This window comes from Scomber japonicus, chromosome 1 (genome assembly GCF_027409825.1).
Source record: "Scomber japonicus isolate fScoJap1 chromosome 1, fScoJap1.pri, whole genome shotgun sequence".
NCBI classification, from domain to species: Eukaryota; Metazoa; Chordata; class Actinopteri; order Scombriformes; family Scombridae; genus Scomber; species Scomber japonicus.
In genome coordinates, this window is record NC_070578.1 from 19352560 (window position 1) to 19376675 (window position 24116).

Here is a 24116-nt window from a genome sequence, read left to right on the forward strand (position 1 = left end):
CCATTGTTGATCTTTGCCAAGTTCAGTTTGTGTGCAATATAACTGCTAATCAATTTCTCTCCATTTTCAGTTGTAACTTTATTTTATTTGATCTTTTTCTTATTTTCAAGAATCTTTTTTGAAAATAAATCACTCTTTGTATTTCTGAGTGAGACAACCACAACATCTGTGAAATTATAAAATATGGAAATTAAAACCTAAAAAGAGTTTTAATGATTACATCATGAGAATGTTGTGACTTATTTTGCAGCATGTATTCATGTTAAAGATAAATGTGTAAGAAAAAAAAGGTAGCCAAACAGATTTCTTTAACAGGCAAGAAAGGCTGCTTGTGTAAGCAGATTATGAATGCCTGTAGGCACAGCGCACAAATCAAAGTTTGCCAAATTAGCAACGACTCTAAAGCAGTTCAGGGGCAAAAACTTGGAAATACATTATCACAGCACACATTTGCAATGGTTTCCCTGGTCGTGAGGATTGGATGATCATGGGAAACACTCATATGTATTTCTCATAATTTGGCAAATTGGTGGTCAACAGTGAACTCAATAGCTCAATAGCTGTTGTCTGTATGCAAATGGGCAGTGTTTAAGTTTGATATACTCTTATTGCATCCAGGAGTTTATCTGACTCTGGGTGAGTAAGAAAAGTAGTCTCCCCAAACTGCATTGTCCCCTGTCCACTGTTTTAATACTGTTTTTGAATCATATCCCAAAATCCATTTCTTTTTCTTTCGCCTATTCTTCCAATTTAAAACAGTCAAATCCCTTCATTCTCATTTCTCATTTCACTTGCTTTAAAGGCTTAAGATCAGCACTTCTCTCTACTGTGCCTATTTTGATGTTACATTTAGGCTTATGCTGTTCTATTTGCCTTGTGTATTGAGGAGAGGCCAGTCCTGGTAGTGAGTGGAATTCACAATAATTTTTTGTCACTGCAATAAATGTCTTTTACTTGTTATTACATGCACAAACTATATCCTTCAGGCTACACACATTACAGTGCTGTTTAAATGGAGAATTGAAAACTGCAGGAAGCACAATCTTCAGACCAATTGTGATAATCGTCAAAATAGCCAGAAGGACATTTAAAACTGTAAGCCATTTGACATTTATAATGCCTTTTCATCACAGTATTACACCCATATACACAAATAGCATTCTTTGCGTTAACAATGTGATGCACACCTTTAGTGTAATGCTCTTAGAATCTAGGTTAAAAGCAATTGTTAAAATGTATACAAATTGGAACATTTGGATCTTTCATTCATTTGTATTATGATAACATAAAATATAAGGCCTAGCAAGAAGAGCACCAGTAAAATACAAAATTACAAAATATTAATAAGGGTTTGAGAAAGAGAAGCCAAGAAAAAGCATTGCGTAAAGGGAGTTCCATGTAGAAAAAAAATAAAAATGACATGGCTTATTGAAAGTAACATTCCTTGAAATACCATGTAAAAGAGATATTAAGACTGACAGAAGTGACTGTCTGATTTACATTACCCCAGTGTGGGCTTGGGCTACTGCTGACTTATAATAATATAGGAATCCAGTGCAAGGAAGCTGCACTAAGATGGAGGTGTATTGTCTCTTTTCTTTGCCTCCTTTAAGAGCTGATCTGCTCTACTGTGTGAAAACTGCAACAAGGAGAATGTGACTGGCTCCAGACAGTAACTGTCATCTAAACAAGACAAAATGAAGGCATGATTGGAACTTCAGCTTTGTAGTGCAGTATATAAAAAATATTTTATTCATTCAAAACTTAATTCAAAGGCTATGAAAATAAAATGAAAATCTGCCGGTTAATTTATTTTAACTGTAGAACGTTATATAATTTCTATTACTTGATGTTGTTTAAGTTATATAAGCGGTAGAAAACAAGATTCAAATATGGGATATTACATTTCTGTGCTAGCCAAATTTTCATCATTGTGTTTGATCATTGTTTATCTAGTGTATCTAACAGTATGCATGAACAGAATGTACAATTACAAATACACTTCCATATCATAATATGATTATAGTTAGATAGCCACTTGAAATAAATGTTATTATAATCAGTTAAATACTTTCTTGTCATTGTCATATCAAGCTGATTGAAGTACATGAATCTGCTGCATAGTGCTGTATCAAGCATCCTCATATCTGTAGAGCACAGGATGAACTGTAAGGATCAAGATTTTTTATTTCTCAAAAGCTCATGCTCATGCTGGTATTCTTTGGTCGTACATAAGAAAATTAGTATAAGTAGTACTAGTATTGAATTATTACAATTTCAGTTTTTTACATATGGAGTTTTATATACCTGCTTACAACTACATTGATGTGTTGTAAACCTGTTAATATACTACTAATAAATGCTAAATTGGGTAACAAAACCACCAACATGGAGATATCCAAATTCAATTTGTGTGATTGTTGATTTTTCTAATATGGGTCAAGGTCCAAAAATGCTAAATTAATCAACTCACACAATGCAACTTGACAATGTCTTTTGTTATGTTTGTTGTGTGCGTTATATGTTTTGAAAATGATTGCAAAAGTGTGAACCTAAAATCTAACTGATGGAAAGTGTATGGCAGGAGGACAGTGAAATTTCACAAGGACATTGTATGGATGAATACTGTCAATGATTCTACCAAGTTAAAACACCATCTCCACTGAAAAATATATCTAAAAATATATGTCTTCTTGCTCTGTCAGTTGGATGTTTGAGCTTCTGTGCAGAATGATGTATGTGCAGAGTCTGACACCTGAAGACTGTTCTCACATTCACTGCTGAAAGTGGAAATGCTCTCAGAGCTCACTGAAAATCTGACTGTCAGGGGCTGGCCACATTTAGCTGAATTTACACCAGTGTGATGTGGAAACTTTAAAGGTGAACGAGTATATGCTATTTTAAAGTGGTAATTATACTTTTAGTTGATAAGCCACATCAGACAATTATTATTTAAAGCAGAGTATTTTATATGTCTTAAAACATGTCTGGATGGGGATCTTTAAAGAGGCAATTTTACCTGGAAAACATATATTTCAAATATGAATTATCTACTGGGACATGGAAACAAGCGTCTCCTTAATGGAACTTATTAAGCATTAACAAACTTGTCTTAAGCCATATTTTCTTTTCATGCTATTTACAAAGTCTTTAGGGAGTTTATAATGTGAAGCAAGCAGAGAAGATAATGTTTTTAATGAATCAGCACTCAGCACTGTTTATCACATACACTTGTTTGTGTCCTTGTTCACATAATTAGATGCATTTCAACTGGAAAAGAAACTGAAGATGGGTACAAAGGTGTGTGTGCATGCAGTTTTAATATAAGGTGAACATTTTCATATACCAAACAACAAGTGGATCATTGTTAAAGAAGGCTGTACTCTATCTATGTTGTGTGTTTTGAATTAAGAAATCAACCTTTATTTAGATGAGAATAATATAACATGAAGCGCTGGTCTCATCTTGTCTTGATTTTTTTTTCTTTTATAAACTATGAACAGGTGTGCCATTGTTTTGTAGGCTATGGTCATATTTCAACTTTTGTATGACCTCCTCAGACTCAGTGAGTGTGGTCTACCAACAGCATAAGCCTGTAATGCAGTGACCGGAAAAATGGTACTTCGCTAAAGCAAAAAAATGGCCCCTTTAATCACAGACAATTTCTACACAAGACTGCAGTCCTGGAGTCCAAAATTCACCAGTAAAAAGAACCATGTGGGAATGCCACAACTTTGCCATTTTCTGTAAAAGCTGCTAGAAGCATGTGCAGTCAAAACACCAAAAAAGTCTGTTTTCCACAGGATGCTCTGACATGACAAAGACTCCTGCATATCATGGCTGCACATCCAACTGTGAAAAACATAATCTTGCACAAAGGGACCAATGATATTTTGAAATGATACTTTATTGTTGTGTTGAACCCAGTCAGCTTTCTGAATGCTGAGGTGTTTTTCAGTGGCCCTCAACCTCAAGCCAGAGGAGGAGTTGAGAGATTCAGCAGATTGTTGGCAATTTCAACCTTTTCTGGGATCAAAGACATCTTTTAAAGGTAGATCTATTTTGCCTTAACAAGTCAGGAGTAAAATTGTTCACCTCTAACCTATTTTACTTCCTGCATCACCCATCTATTCCCACAGTCAAGAACAAGAGACAGGAGAAATCAAACAGGAGAAAGAAAGCAGATACTTTATGCAAATTTTGCTTAGTTGCTTCTCGAATATGTGGCTCTTCAGCTGTTCCTCCTCTCAAGCTATATTCCTAAATACCCAGATGCCTCCCTCTTCACTGACAAAATCCAGAAAATTAGACAAGCAGTCAGTGCCTCCATATCAGGTAAAGGACATGTATTGTCCACTGAAATACAATTCAAATAACATGACACAATTTGATCCCATCGACCATAAAAAGTTGGAGGGCATTACACAACATCAACATCCTCCTTCAGTTCTATTCTGCCAACAGTTTTTTCCAAAAATGTTGCTAACTGCATGGCCTCTGATCTTAATTGTCAGCACCTCTCTTCCCTCAGGCCATGTAATGCCCTCATTAAGCTGCTCTTAAGGCAAGGCAAGGCAAGGCAAGGCAAGGCAAGGCAGTTTTATTTATATAGCACATTTCATACACAATGGCAACTCAATGTGCTTTACATAAAACAGAAAAACATGTAATTTGAGAAACATTAAAACAACCCCAACCCTCCACCCCCCACATTAATAATAAAAACAAAGTACAGAAAAATAGAAAGAGAGAAATAAAATACTAGAATAGAGCATTAAATATAAGATTGCCGCATAAAATTATGATTTGCTTTAAAATTATTAAAAGGACATAGAGTGCAAATGAAATATTAAAATGTAAAGTGCTTTAAAAGAGCTCAATCATAAGCACAGGAGAAGAGAAGAGTTTTTAACCTTGATTTAAAAATGTTCACAGTTGGGGCTGATTTCAGTTCTGCTGGTAGTTTGTTCCAGTTGTGTGCAGCATAACTTAACTGCTTAATAAAGAATATTCTAGACACATCACTAACAATTATAGACCCATGTCAAACCTCCCATTTTTAAGACAAATCATTGAAAAAGCTACTTTTCAACAGCTGAACAACTTCTTGGCAGTAAGCAGCTGTTTTTATTTCTCCAGCCAGGATTTCTTAGACAGCTCTTGTTAAGATATTCAATGACATTCTTTCAATGACACTTAAACACAGACTGTGGCAAACTGTGTGGGGACTTTCTGGCACTGTACTAAATTGCTCTGCATCCTAATTAAAGAACAGCCACTACTTTGTATCTATGGATAATTACACATCTGAGTGGACAAAATGACCTGTGGAGTTTCTCAAGGCTCAATTTTGGGGCCTCTTCTATTCGACATCTACATTCATCCACTGGTTGAAATTATATAAAACTAAATATGTTACCATAATTATGCAGATGACACACAAATCTACATAACCATGTTGCCAGGGGACTATTGTCAAATCAAGCACAGAGTAAGTGCATTAAATAAATCACAGATTAGATCTGCCTGGATTTTGTTCAATTAAACCAAGACAAAACTGAGAAAATAGTTTTTGGAGCTAAGGAACAATGATTAAAAGTCAGCTCAGCTTCAGTCTCATCAATGTTAAAAAACACAAACCAAGCCAGAAATCTTGGTGCAGTCAACAGCCACATTAAGACAATTACAAATTCAGCATCTTATCACTTTAAGAATATATCAAATATTAAAGGGCCTACTGTATGTCTCAGTAGGATTTTGAAAAATGTGTCCAATCATTTATCTTCAGTAGACTGAACTACTGAAACAGTGTTTTTACGGGTCTCTCTAAAAAAATCAATAAGATAGCTGCAGCTGATTTAGAATGCTGCTACTCGAGTCCTCACCTAGATCAAGAAAGTGAATCACATCACTCCAGTTCTCAGATCTTTAAACTGGCCTCCTGTCTGTCAAAGAATTGATTTCAAACTACAGTTGTTGGTTTATAAAGCATTGAATGGTTCAGGGACAAAATACATTTCTGATCTTCTGCTACATTATGAACCATCCAGATCATCTGGGACAGGTTTGCTTTCTGTTCCCAGAGTCAAAAGTAAACATGGAGAAGCAGAATTCAGTTTTAATGCACACACATCAGAATAAACTCCCAGAACAATGCAGGTCTGCTGCAACTCTGTTATTTTAAATGAAGACTGAAGACGTTTCAGTTTGCTTTTACTTTGATTAAATCAATATATTATGAATTTCTTACACAACACTGTTACTTTTAATAAAAGCACTTTGAGTTCCCTTGCAGCTGAAATGTGCTTTATAAATAGACCTGCTTTGCCTTGCCTTCCCTTGCCTAAGATATGTCGCACTCTCCTGCAAACAGCTCTGGGACACAAGGCTCTTATGACATACAACATCAGTACCTCTGAGCTGCAACTGCCATGTGTCTACAGCAATTATATTAATACTAATGTAAGATAGGAGGCATTGAAAAAAACTAAAACCATTCAGCAGGCTTGTTAATGCAACTGTAACTGCCTCTGTGAATCCAATGTACTATAAACTATACAACATGAATTAAACACTCTCTTATTAAGAACGGTATTAAATTACATTATCCAAAAATACAAGATGAAGGCTCAAAATCTAGATAAGATGGTTTGCACATGCAGAAGAACTTAAAATGAAACTGAGAGATCAGGTCAAAGTTATTCACTGATGTGAATAACTATTAATTGCAAATGATCTATATTAAAAGCAACAGAAGGCCTATATGTATTTTGAATTGCTTGCTAAGGCAAACACTTCTACTTGCTCTGTTTCATTTTGATGAGTTGTTCTTAGCATTAATACTTTTTTTAGTTTTTCAATGATGTGTAGCGTGATGCTGGTCTAATTACTTTTGTTAAATGGAGACTGTGGACACACAATATTCCGACTGATATGGTTCACATCAAAAAAACACTTGACATATTCTGTCTGTGTGCAGGTACCTTAAGACTTACTTGAAAGCAGTCTAAAATGAAAATCATCTGAAAGTCAGTAAATTGTTGACACATCTTCTCTTTTGTGTGAATGTTATGCAAAGCTGGTTCATGTGATCTCTGGCTGTGTGGCTCCAGACGCTACACATTCCAGTTTCCCACTGTACGTACACATATAATAAATATATGCTTCTATGACATAGACATATACATTGCACATAATTATTCTACACCAAGCTTAGAAAAACATCAGTGTTTCACATCATCACTTCAACACAGTCTCTGACCTTAATCCTTTTACTTAATCACAACTGTACTGAGACTTAGTTACTTAAAGAATAAATGAGTGAACAGAAAGAGGATTTAAAAAACAAATATATAGAGGTAGGATGTTGGAGAGACTGAGGGAACGTGATTTGATCCTCAGGAAAAGTTATCTTCTATTTTCTAGTGTCTTGCAGTGATATTGGTGTTGTGTGAGTGTGAGGGATATAACACCAACACTATGAAGGTCATTGTGTGTCTTTATTATTTAATCAACAAATATATTTTCAATCAAAAAAACCTTCACTTTAATTAAAACAAATATTTTTCAATCAAAGGAAAAAGTGTTTGAAGGCAAACAAATATTTGAGACCCAAAAAAATGCATTAAAACACTTTTTTTCTTTGATTGAAAAAGTTTTTTTTGATTAAAGTGAACTTTTTTTAATTGAAAATATATTTTTGATTTAAGTAATCTTTTTTGTGTTTGGGCCATATTATGGGTAGGACATTTGCTTCAATCAAAGAAAACATTTTCAATCCAAAAAGAAAAGTGTTCAAATGCAAAAATAAAATAAAAATCATTTGAACACTTTTTTCTTTGATTGAATTTTTTGAAGTGAAAAAAGTTTTGAAGTCGTTTTTTGAGAACCCTTCTTCTTTGTGTAATGTAATGCTTTTTCAGCGTCCATAATACATCCATGGTCCACATCGATTAGTGGTGAGCACATTATTTAAATATTGCACAGTGATGGTGATAATGGGGATAATGCAGTGAGTAATGATGATATTGCACAGTTCGCAGACATTGCACAGTATTAAATTACATTAAATATTAAATATTGATAAGTTAATATTCATGTGAAAGTAAGTATGACATTTGTTGTGACTGTGGGTGCGTGTTGCAACTGCTGCCTAATCTGAAAGTGCTCAATTAATTTATTGGTTTTTTAAATATTTAATCTGAGAACTCTATTCAATCTTAGTTATTATTCAGTCCTATTGTGAGTATGTGTGAGAGTGAACCCCCCTACCACCACCACCACCACCACCAAAGTTATATCCATGAAATGTTAACATTATAACTTGATTACTGTAGGCATCTAACTAACTTCTGAGTTTTACAGTAGCCTATAAACTTGTGGAGTCAATTAACTAGTCAATTATACAGTCACGATAATAAACATGTAACTGCAACAAAGTTCATAGAATCATGTGTAAACGACGTATGTGGAGTTTTTTAGGCTTTTATTCTTGTTTTCGCTCAGAGCAGCAATTAACTTCCGCCTGACACTTCCGGCAAGGACTGGCAATATATGAGCGGCGATTGACTAACTACCGCTTGGGACTTCCGGCAAGGATTGGATTTATGGAGGTGTCTTGTCCACCATCTTTACTGCAAGAAGGTACTTTTTTTTTTTTTTCCTTTTGGCTTGACCGGTGTATCAGGGGCAGATATTGGCAGAGGTATAAGATCAGCATCTTGATCACAAGCATGAATTTCAGGGTAGGGGTGCAACGGTATAGGTAACCCACGGTACGGTCCGTACCTCGGTTTTTGGGCCACGGTTTTGGTACTTTTTTTCTCCCAAAATTATCTCTTTATTTAACTACATTTAACAGTAAACAATTCCAGTATCACTGGTGTACTGAATAATATAACACTTTCCTTTCAAGTTAACAGTTACCAAACACAGCACTTTCAAATGGTAAACTTTCTCTTATTCCTTGACTACTTGTATACGCTATACAGTACACTGTAAACCTTTTATGTAAATTTACAGTGAAATCTGAACAGTATTTTTCTGTATTACTGTCATACAGTATCATACTGTAAACTGCAACGCAATCTGGGAGAAAAAAATGTGATTACAGCACTTCAAGAGAATGCAGAATACAGGATTATACTGTAAACTTTATTGTAAACAGCTGAGCATCATGGGAAGGTGAAAGGAAAGTGTGGGAAAACTGGACAATCAAGCAAAACCTTCATGGGCAAAAGTTTGTTTTTGCAGCTTTTGGTGCAAGTCTGCCAGCCAGTCTGTCTCTATCACAGGACAACCTGCTTTTGTCACAGATGTCCGGAGCTGCCTGAAGTCCTCCACTGAGTAAGTCAACATTAATTCACCTTTTTTTCTGACTTAAGAGGAGGATTTGAGGATTTCTCCAGTTGAATTTTCTGCCATTTAGAACAGTGCTATAACTAAGCTATTGAAAAATTTCGTTTTTGCAAGCTAGCTAAAATTAGAACATGTTAGCATTTTGTCTCAATTTATATCAACATTAAAACAACACTGTTGCTTTTGCTGGAAGATAACATATAGCAAGTCTAACCTATAGTGCTTGTGTGCTTGTTTCCACATGGATAAAAAGAGCCACAAAAAGTTTTGTGTTTGCAATGTTCTAGTTAGCTAAAATTAGCGAGTCTCAGCATTGTATATCGGTTTACATTAACGTTAAATCAACACTGTTGCTTTTGCCGGTAGATATTTTAACTACTAATTTAGAAAGGTAGTACAGTAAGTCTAAGTTAGTCCTCCTTTGTGTTTTCTGCATGGGCAACACAAGTCTTTACAGACTTTTTTTTCCTTCTAAGAGTTTTCTAGAACCTTGTTCTAAATTCACTGCTTTTGTTATTTGTGCCAAACTGTTGCAAAGATTAGCTATTGAATTTTATGAGTTTTCATTGTCAGTTTTATTAGCCTCATAATTAAATAAAAACAGAAAAGAAATTACAATTATTATTATTTTTTGGGACAAATTAGCTCACTTAAATCTTGGTTTTCATTTCATTTGACAAAATGTTTCCTTGTGAACTTTGTGGTCATAGCTGTGAAACAAAATTTGCATTTGTGGTCCAATGACGCAGACAAACCAACGTTGTATGTTGAGCATAGAAAAAGAGGTGCTATGTGAAGGAACGTCCTTTGTGCTTGGGCTTGCTGTAGTCTTCTCCTCCTACTACATCTTCAACCTTCAGTACCAACATGATGCAGCGTGCACGCTGGAATTCATTCAGAGGTAGCTTCTTTTTCACATTTACTGCACCACAAAGCTTGACTTGATTGACTTTTCTTCGCACAACACCATTGTCCATTAACCTGTAGTGATAGCCAATGGTGCCTCTGACACAAGAACAGCAACTACAAACATAACTACTGCCTCTAGTAATATTGTTATGGCTGATACTCCTTCTTTTTAACGTGGTTCAACATTCTGCATCACTACATTGTACTGAACATGCTCTTATTTGATATGTCACATTCATAGACCGATATCACCTGAAAGAAAAATATTTTTGTCTTTCTATGTTGTTTTTCAGAAGCTGCATTGACATCAATCCTGAGAGGGGCACAAAAGCAAGCCGTGAGAAGGTACCAAGCAAGAAGAGCGGCAAGATGGTCCAAAAGAAGCCAACATCAGTGAATCCACATGTCAGCACACTCATCAAGAAGATCAGTGACTTCAAGTGGGACTGATCTAGCGCACACACACACACGACCCCCTATCTCACCCATCCACTCATTTAAACACTGCGTTACTACTTAAACGCTTACTTAAATACTTACTTACTCACTCACTCAGTGACTAAAAGTTTAAACCTCAGTGTATTTTCTTATTCAAACTGTTGGAACTCAAGATGTTTAGAAAAACTGTTGCATAATTGTTTACTGTTCACTTCCCTATGCTACACTTATGCAAACTATACTGCTGCTGTTCTGCAGCATGTTTATTAAAACAGTTTGGTGTTCTTTTCTCACAAAAAACAACGAAAAGAAAATAGACAGGCAGTTAAGGTTTTTTAATGTCTAGTTTTACTTGTGTTGCACTGTTTTTATTTTAATAAATATTTGAAAAGGAACTGCATAATGAATATTGTCCTGCTGTCATTTCTTTATTATTATTATTATTATTATTAGTAGTAGTAGTGTTACAGTAACATTCTGTAATTATCATTAAATACAGGACACATACTGTAGATTCAAATACAGTTCAAATACTTTATTTCCAGTAATATACTGTAATTCTAAAATATTGAGGTGCTGTAAAAAATACATTAGTTTGCTTGCGAAGCTGCTGCCAATAAATTACTGTGGGTGGGAGGTCGGTGTCGGTTCGGGGGTGGGGGGTTATAGGTAGGGCTGGGAATCGATCCGAATTTCCTGGATCGATCCGATTCCGATTCATAAGGTCACGATCCGATTCGATCCACGATTCGATCCGATTCGATATCGATCTATTTACAGACATAATGCAAATAAATACTGTCCCATGTGCTCCATGTGTTTGTGATTGTGTACGTGTAAGAGGGACACAGAGAGAGAAGAGTCCAGAATCAAGTATTTATTTTAGACAAAAATCCAAGTATTATTTGAAATTTCAGTAACATATCCATGGCATTAAAACAATGACCAGAACTAAACAACAATGACCAAATAAAATATAAATAAATTAAAATTAAGTGGCCCTCTATATTGGAAAACTACAAGAACCCCCTGTACCCAGTCTTTGACAACCAGATACTTGTGAAATGCCATTTACAGGTTGTTCATGTAACATATGGCTTGATTGAATATAAATAAAACGCCAAAATACTGCCATTACGATCAGCTGACTATCAGCTGATCGTAATGGCAGCATTTTGGACGGAGGGAAAGGGAACCGTTTTCTCCGTTTCATGTTTTTATGTATTTAATAGGTAAAGATACAGTATGCATAGACAGGCTAGTGTTGCCAAACATCAGCCTTCATTCCAGAAGGTGATTTTAGTGGTGCCGCTTCAGCCATCTCGCTATCTTAAGTTTCGGTTTCGTTTAGCCGGCACTCGCTTTTTATAGTGCGCCTTGCGCGTCAAAGAAAATAGTGCCTTTAGTCACCTGGAAAAGATCGATCCAGACATTTTTGGATCGATATCGTGCTTTTTCAGCGTGAATCGATATCGGATCGCGGATCGATTTTTTGACCACAGCCCTAGTTATAGGTACTCCAAAAATCATACCTTCTTTGTGGACAGGAGATTCTTTCTCTTTACATTTCTTTCCTTGTTCATTTGGCTTCATGATAACGGATGTTGAGGCTCCACACACAGTAGCGACGTCTGTAAATAATTTGGAATTGTAATATTGTATTTAATAGTAAATGTTTTTATTAATAGTTGTAAATTGTAGGCCCCTACATCATTTTCTAATAATAATCTATAAATAGTTATTTTTGATGTAATTTTGTAAATAGTTAAATGTTAAGACCTTAGTTATAAAGTTCCCTTGATAATAAAAGAAAACATTAAATCCCTTGTTGTTCCTGAACAGTAGCACTTTATGCCGTTAGCTAACCCTGTTATAAATTGTACGTAAGTTGTAAATACTAAATGGAATAGTACGGAATCCGAGAACGGCCATGCCCCTTTTTTATTTTTGCACAGTTTTTTTCTTTTTTTTGGCACTGTTTTCTCTACTTATTATTTCGTTATCTCGATATAACAAAGATCGTTTTCTAGTGATAACGAATTAATTATTTCGTTATCACAAGATAACAAAGATTGTTTCATCGAGATAACGAAATAATGAATTTGTTATCATGAGATAACAGATTGTTTTCTCAAGATAACAAATTAATTATTTCGTTATCTCGATATAACGAAGGTCAGGTGTGATGATGAAGCATACCTGTCTGCAGCCTGCGGAACGGGGCGGGCAGACGGGTACACTTGGTGATGATTTAGTGATGGGAACGGCAGTTCTTTTTACTGTACTGAATCTTTAGAATCCGTTCATTAAAATGATTCGTTCAAAAGATTCGTTCACCGAATCGTTCAGTGCTCTCCAACTCCCTGAACTGATAAACAGCCAAACAATCCGTCATTCAGTTCATGATTCAGCCCTGAGGTTCACGTTCACTTACTGAGGGACGGTGCGTTCAAGGACTATATTATACAATCATTCGCGGGAGACGCAGCGCTGCTTATACATGCACTAAAAATATTACACAGTGAAAGTGTCCTCTGTGCACAGTAAAATAACATAACATGATGCTACACTGATGTTAGCAACACAGCGCTAATGTTAGCAGTACATGTACTGAACGTGAAGCAGTACATGTACTGAACGTGAATCAACTCAGTGCCCTGAGTCAGTGAGTGACTGACACAGCGCCACTTTCAGCATGAATAAAACAGTCAGATAAAGACTCCATCTAGTTACGTAGCCTACTGACAGATGGGATAAGCACATAAATCAAAGAAAATTATCAAATCAACCAAAATTGAGCAAGTTAACAAAACCGGGCCATTTAGTTGTGCTGCTACTACAGTAATTACTGTAGACTAAAGGCAGGCTCGTTCGGGTTTGATTGGGCTGCCGTAATTACTGTATTAACAGTGCAACGTCATTTTAAAAGGCAGCTTTCTCTACCAGAGCATGCTCCGGTCCGCTGCTGTAACGCTCCCGGTGTGAGTTGACACCGGGCAGAGGACGGAGCTAAACCGTAGCACAGCCGTTCCGCGCCGCTGACGGACCCAGTGGAAATCCCCAGTCAATCTCTATTTCTTCCTCAATCGCAGGCTCTGGTTCAGCATCAAGGTCTTCCCCTTTTGAACAGCAACGAAAAGCATGCACTTAGAAAATAGCTGACTTCATGCACTTTACAGACACCTCTAGTCCCCAAACAGAAATACACATAATGACACGCACTCATGCACACACACACACACACACACATATACAGAAATGCATTATAACATGTGTCTTCTCCATACACGCACAAACGCACGCACGCACACAAATCCATAAAGCAGACACGTCACTTGATTAACTGACTGACCCTTAACTGACCCTTGACCTGATAAATGTTTCTCAAACCTGTTTCTGGAGTCATCTCCTGAATCTCATTCTCATTCTGCTCAAGTGCATTATCTGGCGTCCACTCCTCATCACTCTCACTGTCAACAGCACTATCCTCGCTGTCTGAAGGAATGGCCCTAACTGCAACTTCATGCTCAATCCTCCCATAAAAAGTTCTCGTATCCATTTCCTGTAAGTTTATACAAGTTCTTATTACATGCATAGTCTTTCTTCACTATTGTCACAATCACTCAATGATCAATCCTGGTGCTAAAACTCCAGTGGTTCTCAACTCCGGTGGGGTCCATTTTTACCTGTTCTGAACCTAATTTATTTATTTATTTGTATTTTAAGTATTTTGTAGCAGGGAGGTCTCAAACATGCAGAATATATGGTCCCAAAGACCAGAGTTGAGAAGGACTGCTTTATCATTATTGCCTTTAGCAAAGTGACTTAACTGCACAATGTTGCCCTCAGGCAACGTACAAAAAAGATCTGTTTTAGTAAATAAATAAAAACTAATTTAGTATTTAAACAACTAAATATGGTTATTTACATGTTCATGCACATGCATACATTTTTGTTTATTAAATTATTTCATATAAAATAAGTAAAAAAAACATTTTTATCTTACCTCTTGTGGGTGCAGCCAACCATGCAGCTTCACTTCCTGAAAGACTTGACCCACCCCCTAGACAAAGGCGAAGCCCACTTCTACTCATGATTTTATTGGACAGATGCATGTCATGTGACATAGTATTTTTAAAAAAATGAAATAAAATTTAAAGGGCCACTGTAATGACCAAAAAAGTGGTGCGTTGCCTGAGGGCAACACCATGCCATAGAGGGTTAACACATTACTTTAGCTGTAGAAAACTGAGCAACAGATTTGTAAACTTGTATACACCAAAAAAGTGTAGTAACAAAAACCTTTGCATTCTCAGGGCCATGTTTGAACCATTGTTATCAACATGTGTGGCAGTTAAGCCTAAGCCAAATGGAAAGATTTGAAACAATTTCTTTCCTCAGTGAAGCAAAGACGCACGTCGCATTTCTCAGAGGTTGGTGGTTGCATTGATTTTGCAGAATTTGCAACGGCCACGCTCGTCACATTTCACTGGCCAGTGTGCAACCCGGTCCATGCGAACATCATCTGGAACTCCAACACGAACTCTCTTGGGAGGTGGTGTTGGAGATGTGGTGTTGGGTGATGGGCAGCCCCTTTGTGAATACAGGAGAATGAGGCAGGTTGCAACCTCTGCCTGGAAGCTTCTCTGTTTCAGTGGCTTGTGGACACCAAGTAGTTTACAGTTTTGGCGGTAGATCAGCCATGCGTTAACAAGGCCTAGCATTATGGTTTGCCAGAATAGGTAGAGGTACCACCTCCGTGACCTCATGTGGTACTTGTACCTTGCAATGCATGCATCTAGGAGGTCTACCCCTGCCATGAATGTGTTGTACTTCTTCACAATGTATGGCCTGTTGAATTCCACAAATGCTTTGTGTGATTTGCTCCAGCGTTGAACTTGAGGTTCAATGGCACAGTAGGATGAGATCAGGGTAACAGATCTGTTGTCATACCACTTGACAATGGCCATGCGTTCTTCTTTCTCCACCCTGACATCAACAGATCCTCTGCCTCTTTTGGCAAGACTTTTCTCATCTTCAAGCTGACAACCAGCCAAGCGATTGGTGCGGAGTGTTCTTACAAAGTAGATCTGATGTTGAAGAAGCTTGAGCACCAGTGGTGCTGAAGAAAACAAGTTGTCTGCAAATACTGAACAATGTCTCAAGTAACGCGCAATCCAGCCAATCTGCACCTCTCGTGCATCATTCGATAACCATGAAGACGTCCCAGTCCATTTATGTGGTTACTAATGAAGTTAACGATCTCAGCAGGATCACTCAACCGTCGCCTGTAAGGTTTTAGCCGGGCTAGTTTTCTCCTTAGATGACGGGCACTAATATGAAATCTATCTCTGACAGAAAGACACAATGCAATTTCTGCCTGTGTTAGACCTTGAAGGAAGTACATCCTGATGCGTTGATCAATAATAAATGCTGTTCGATCTGCCTTTTGTGGCCAGCCAGTGGTAGCTGTTGTTATCACATTAACGTTTTCTCACCAGCCGGTGGCAGCTCGATGGCTGAAATCAGGATGGTCTGATCCAATACACAATCATCACACCTGACCTTTGTTATCTCGTGATAACAAAATAATTAATTCATTATCACGAGAAAACGATCTTTGTTATATCGAGATAATGAAATAATAAGTCATTATAACGAGAAAACAATGCAAAAAAAAGAAAAGAACAGGGATGGCCGTTCTCGGCTTCCGTAGAATAGACAACGTGTAACAATTAACAATATTTTTATTTTATAACAATAACATATAAAAACATCAAATATTATTAATAACAATCAATAAAATAAAATATAAAGAAAATTTATAAATTAACTAAATTAAACCGTAAATAAAAGAAAAAAAATTCTCGAGCAGAGAGAAGAGCCTCTCCATTCTCCCTCTGCAGCCTCATGTCCTCTTTAATTAAGTTGAAGAAGTCATCCTCCCTCCTCCTCTTCCTGCTTGGTCCTGGCTGGCTCTCCTCCTCCTCCTCATCGTCCTCCTGGTGGTCACGCACTGCGGCAGTTGGCCCCGGTGTGTCTTCAGGGATGGAAGTAATTAGGACAGGTGGGGGCAATAGAAGGCCTCTGCCCCAGTACCTCATCCATGAGGACAAACCAGGGCCAAGTAGCAGCAGTGGGCCTCCTGTAAGGCAGTTGGAAACTACTTCCTACTGCCTCTCTGCTCGAAAGGTCCCAGGGTTCTGTGCGTGACGTCAGTCGGGAGCACGGTGACAGCAGCAGACGCAGCTGGAGCCAGCAGTGGCGCTGAAGTTGAAGTTTGAAGAAGACAGCTGGAGCGGGATTTTTTATTTTTTTTTGAAGTTGGCAGCAGACATCCATGTCACGTGGGAAGGACTGGATGCTGAGCAAAGCGCAGAGAAACGGAGTCTTGTCTGAGGCTCGGTGTGTGGACGGAGTCTTGCCCGTTTAGCCGGGATGCTAACGCTAGAGCTAGTGGAGGCAGGTGTATGCACATTTACAGATGTGTGAGGGCAGTTCTTCTTTGACATGCAACATTGACGCAAGAGTGAGGATCTTAACCACCATCAAGTATTCAGGAAGTGACGTGACGACCTATCATACCTTGGAGCAATGGTTAAGCTAGAACAGATACATAGGAGTACTATTTAAAGGGGCCTCACCGCCTTGTGGTAAGAATGGCTGTGATTGGTATGTGACTGATAAGGTGTGCTGATTCAATCAGTGGCTGATTACAGCTGGGGCGTATGACTTCCGTGTCCTGCGTGAACTAATGCGTTGCTTCATTTTTAGTTGGCCTTGATCAGGGGTCTTCAACGTTTTCCAGGCCAAGGACCCCCAAACTGATAGAGATGGAGCGGGGACCCCCTACTTGTATATATTGTATAAAATTGTGTTTTATATTAAGCTGGTCCTATAGTGCCGTGTATAAATGTACCTTGTTATTGTGTATTTAACACAAAGATATTCAAATAATACCAGACATTCCAACCTGCAAAAAGTAATTTCAGGGAGGTCCATTCCGGGGTGGGGGGTGGGATTGCTGTTACACTTGGTGTCGGTCCGGGGTGGGGGGTTGCGATCGGTGCTGGTCCGGGTGGGGTTTGGGTGTGATCGGTCTAACAAGTGGCAACACAGAGCTATAAGGACACTTTGCTTTCACACACGCTCGTCCAGTCACTCTCTAGTTCGCACTGTTGCTCGCTCCAGATTCCGGTTGATTGGATCTCATTTGCGACCGTCAGGGAGCCGCTGTCAATATGCGGGAGACTCGCTGAACTTCCAGGAGAGTTTAGATGTCTATAATACACAGGTTCATATATTCATGTTTTTATTTTTTTTATTTTTGTAATTGGCACAGCAGCGATAGGGGCGGGTCCTCCTCGTTGGCAGGACAGGTGTTGTGAATGTACCGGTGCCCAGCTTGAAAGAGCTCCTGTGTGTCACTGAATGTGTGCATTGCTGACTGAAAGACGACTTCTGCCTCCATTTATCTGTTCACTACAGTGTGTTGGATTCATGTTGATGTGTATTTAAAGACATTTCAATTTGTGGAAAAAATTGCGAAACTTTTGCGACCCCCCCTGCAGTACCTCCGCAGACCTCCTAGGGGTTGCGGACCCCCGTTGAAGACCTCTGGCCTAGATGACATTCAGTATCCCACATACTACTATATCACTTTGAATATTAAGTGTTAATCAACCCCAGGCTGCTCTTGTAGCTGAATTTGCTACCATTTCAGATTAAAAACCATATATGGGTAAACATGCCAGGCTGCTCTTTGAGGTTTTATGTATTGATTCTCTGTGTGACTAGTAGGGGGGGGGGTTTTGACTTTACCAAATATTAATTGAAAGATTTTTCTGTAAATTTGCAAATCTGGTGTCTGCTTCCATGGCATTAATCACTGTGGATTGCGATCTAACTACAAAAAAAAGTTCTCACATTTAGTTTTACAAGTGTATTCGTAATGACAGAGTAGAATAAGTAGAATATGTCTATAGAAGGTGTGTGAATGATCAATAATCATTATTATTGGCAGTAATAGAGGGCCCCAAAATCACATTTTGCTTAGGGCGCCATGGAGGCCTGGGCCGGCCCTGCTGTGACTTACCCCATGGTAATTCAGGCTCACAGCCTGACATCAAGTTAGTTCTGTGACTCTGAAACCTGAGTCAAACATCCAGAACTCATCCCTTATTATAGGCATTTTGAAAAAACTGGCATAAACAAATGCACCTGATCACAGTGCTTCAGGTAGCTCTCTCTTTCACTTTCTGTCTTTGTTTTTTGAACAAACGCCCTCATACATACACACATTGGCACACAAATGCAGAGATCCAGTGTTAATTTGCTTTATTGGAATGACATGAATAGAACTGAGTTACCAAATCACATACAGGGGAAAAATGGATAAAATTAAAGGAAAAAAATTAATTAACTAACATTTGATAGTGAGTGTATACTAAAATATGAATAGGAAATCAATTATTAAAGAAGATATACGTGGGCTGGGTTTAAAATGTTGTATTTGTATAAAGGAACAGTGTAGCTGAATGCTAAAATTAAAAGGAAAGTACAAAAAAAGGGAAAATAGGAAAAAAATAGTTTTCACTTATTTTGTCTTGTATTGTCGCAGGATTAGACTTACTTCAAAGCTTGCCAAGTGATTCTTTTATCCTCCATCAATAGAAAACAAAGCTTTTTATTATTTGGCAATATCATGCAGCCATTTGAAAACTTTAAAAATACTCAATTCTCAAGTGTTTGTATTCAGAATAGGTCCATGGGAAAAGTATGTCTTAATATCCATGTTCATGGCAGACTATAAACATCTTCCTATTTGGTCCATGCCATGATTATATTTCTTTTTTCTGATTATCTCTCCCTGTCCTCTGGATTTGGATGGTGGTACTTGCTTTTGACCAGGGTTTGCTTTTGACCAGCATTCTGACCTCCTAGCACCGAACATCTGTCTGTGCTCTGGCAATTTAAAGACTAACACTGCAGTGTGAATAGTGAAACAAAAGTATAGTGTACATTTGTACATTTCTCTGAATGAATATTAATGTAAATGTCATTGCTCTTAGCCAAAACATGACTCAATTGGACATGATGAATAAGTAAAGAGATGAATAATAAACATAAAATTAATTCTAAGTCATAAAGTAACAAAATCTCTTATTTTAGGCAATAATGATTACAGGTGTTGTTCATTGAAACTAATCACTTCCCAGTAAAGATCTGATAATTTCATAACGTCTGTATTCTGAGAATGTAGAAATAATTTTAAAAATGTTTCCCATCTGCACTAAAAGCACTGGCAACTGGTCCTACACCATATTTTCTGTCACCGCACCCATTTATTTAGTCAAAACATATCTTAACAAGCATTGTAACTATAATGTTTTACTTTTCACCCATAGCTTCACAATATGACAGAAGGTATGATATGTTTCCTTGAATAGTGATGCACCCTGTTGGCCATAAATGGTATAGCACAGTTCATAGACTCAAATGAAAAATGAAACAACAGCAGGTGATAAATGCTTCAACAAACTTTAACACATAGATAATTAAGTAAATACATGACTGAAACCGAATATACACTGGAGTAGATCCTGAATAATCATCAATCAGCAGCAGTAATGATTAAAGTAATATTAATTAATATTACTTAAGTCATTGTGTATTTTTACCTGCCTTATATGCAATGCCAATTGAGCGAAACCTATTTATTTTGTTGTACTGAGAAGGTTTTGTTAGAGCAGATGTTACAGAAATACATTATAGTAGTGTGCTGTGTGGAAGTTTGTTATTTTCATGCTATGTAAGTAAAAAATCTGACAATGACATCAAAAAAGTGAATGAAGAATGACCAAACCGCTCTCATGGGAGAAACTGCTCGGTCAGCTGCTGCTATTTCCAGCTTCATTGTGCATTGCTTATTCTCTATATCATCAACGTCAATCAAAATCTGTTTACAATGGTCCAGTGTTCTGGAGTGACTTCTTTGGTTCCAGCAAAATGCTGACTCTCAGCTATAGAAATACCTGGGGGGCGGGGGTTGTTTTAGCACCAGCAGGTCAAAATTCAAATGTAGTTGGACTGAAAATATGTACAACAAACTACAGATATAACTGAATCAAACTATTCTAAATATGTACTATAGTCTCATGTGGATAACAGTGTTGACAATGGGTAAGACTCTGGCCACAAAATTAGAGGAGAATTTAAAGCCGAAAGCCACATTCAGGAGGTTTTTTTAGTTGGAACTTGGAAGTCACTCAGATGTCAGTACAGCTGTTGTAGCTTTGCTGTAAAAAAAAAAAGAAAAGAAAAAGAGTTCAGAGCAACAAGAAAGGGGAGTAGTCTGCGATGCACTGTCTTTCTGTGGAGAATATCACACTCTCTCAACTTCCATCAGCCAGCACTGTGCCTTCTTCATACCAGTGAATGAGGATTTACTAGTACTACTGCCTTATAAGACAGTGTGTTGCCATGGAGTCAAATGCCAGCCATATGTTGGAGGCTGCCTTGGAGCAAATGGATGACATTATTGCTGGTAAGAGTTTCTGTTTCATTATCAGACCATAGACTGCCCAGTTTCTAATTGCAGGCCTCCATAAAACCGGCACTGCCCATGTGCTTTCACTTTGGGGGATTCACATATATATAGTACATAAAAAAAACATTGGTGGTCATTTAAATTGTGATTGATGAATATATTTATAACAAGCTAGAAAAAGACAGAGTTAGTAAAGCATAGGGGACTAGTATGTTTCAGTAGGGGATGATTGGCTTTTCTGTGATCTCTCTTATAATTCACCAGCACTCTTCACAAGTAATCATGTTTAAAACTTTTCTTATTTCCCTTTGTGCTTATATCTCTTACTATGCACTAATTGTATGAAGGCCATGTTACTTGTCAAATTTGTGTCTTCTCTTGCATATTTTCTAGCAGAGGTGATACATTTTAGGCAGTGCTGTTTGTCACAACCTCAGGAGTGTTTTTGCACAGGGTCAGAAGACAAAGTGCTATTAATAGAGATGACACACTGTGCTGAGAAAGACTGCTGATAACACATATGGTTTACATGACAAATGTATACATCTGTTCATTGGTCTACATTGTGTGCTTATTGCTTTACTGTAACTTTGATTTAACTTTAGATAGTAGCCATCCAAAATATCCTCTGCTACTTAGACATGATGATTACAGTAACCTACAAATTGAACCTGTAATCTGTGGATTTCAGAAGCCACAGTACAAAACTTACTTAAAGATATTTTCGTCCAGTAAGTTATGGTTGCACAATAGTGCCCTCAAGAGATGATTTCAGGAACTTTTCTTATTGGAGTCACTGTTGTGAAAAAAAACAATATAGAATAATAAATAAATCATAAAACAATGAAAACAACAACAAAGTCAAATATTTGGAAGCAACAACTGAAAAGCAGAAACAAAAAGAAAAATACATTTACAGAATATTTCATTAAATATTTTGTAAACACTGTTATTTTACAGGTATTTCCTGAATTACCACCATAAAACACCTCAGTAAGTGTCAGGGCTAAGGTTTCAGTGGAGACACACTGTTATTTTGCAGGTTTGGTGCATTTGGCACAACAGGACTTATTGTACAGCTTAGACTCAAGAACAGCATAGATGAAATAGGTCATATCTGACTATATCAAGCTAACCAGTATGGGATAGCGGACAGACAAACATACCAGTTGTCTCTCTTTCTATCTGTCTCTCACACATGCACATGATGCAATCATAAATGTAAGTCAGGCTACATTATAACTTTTTAGTGAATATTTTCAGATTTCCATCATTACTGGCTGAAACGATTTATTGGCAAACAGAACAAATACAGCCTTTATATAATGACCTACATATTTAATTACATTTAATTATTGCCACTTTACATATGCTTGTATATAATTTAAGAAAGTAGAAAAAATACTATAATTATTAGAGTAACCTTTTCTGTACAAAAATGTGAAATAAATGTAATTTGTCATTATTGGCATAACACTTAGAAGAACAGTTGGATTGTTAATTTATAGATAAAGTCTGTACTTTTAAGTTTGGTATACAATTTAAAAAAATGAAAACTAGTCAAATTTCCATATAATTAAGTATTTTTTAAGTATTATTTTCAGTTCTATCTAAATCATATCTATCAGCCAGAATTTGTTCCTCTGGTATTTCATGACAAACAATTATAAATGCAACCTCATTCAGGTGAAATAAATGATATAGTGTTGCAACTAAATCTTACACCAAAGGAACAGTCAATTTAGGCTTAAAATGTGTGTATTGGACCACACTACCAGACTACCAGCTGTTTATTAGCATGTTGATCTCACCAGCACAATCTCTGTCAATTATGAATTATATATCTTATTGTTTTTCTGCATGTGAAAACAAATAAGTTGACAGTTACATTGTTCTGATACCCAAAAATATAAGGTGCTATTAAGTTATCTCAGTTATTTATCTGTTGTGCAATTTCCTTCTTCTAGGCAAAATTGGTGAAGGGCTGCTCAATGCCCTGATGAGGCTGGATGTTCCAGATTACCAATCCTCACAGAATACCCCAAAATTGACCCTTCCCCCACCAGTGGACCCCACACTCAAGGTTCTTCAGCTCACTGATGCCCTCAGGGCAGTGCTGGAGGGCCAGGGGAGTGAAGAAGAACAGGACTCTCTCAGGAAACAGGTCTCCCTTGATACAGCACACATTATACTAAAATGGCTAGAGAGAGGTGAGGTGAGTACTGTGTCACTTACACCTTAAAAACTTCAGCACTCAGACAGGCACCATAATAACATTTCATAAAACTAAATCTGAAATATTCAAACTACATGAGAAAAAAGTTCAGTTAGAGTATTGATGCTAAAGCAAAACAAAAGTCAGTTGGCTATTACGGAGGCCATGGGTTTTATTAGTTATGTGATCTCGTGGTCTTTGATCCTGGTCAACATCTGGAGGGCTTTTTCCTGTCTGCTAAGAAGGAGCGAGCTGGAAGCTGGATCCATTGCAAACTGCATTGGTAATGAGATCCAGAGCTCCCGTTTAAAGCACAAGCAGTCGCACCCCCCTTTCACTGTCCCATTCTCCCTTATTTCCTTCATCTTTACACTCCTGTAACTCTCCTGACTTATATCTCTGCAGCAATTGTGTGTTAGTCTGATCCACATTCACTAGTGTTTGCCAGTATCTTCTCCTCCTTAAGAATTGATGTTGTTAACTTTACACTCACATTCCCACATTCAGTTTCCCTCACTGCCTCCTCCTTCTCCACTTCTCTGTACCACATCTGACAAGCATGTGCTGCAGAAAGTTTCCTCTCCCCTGTGCCCCTTTAGGAAGCCCCGCAAAATTAGCTATAGACTATAAGAGGAACTTCAGACAAAA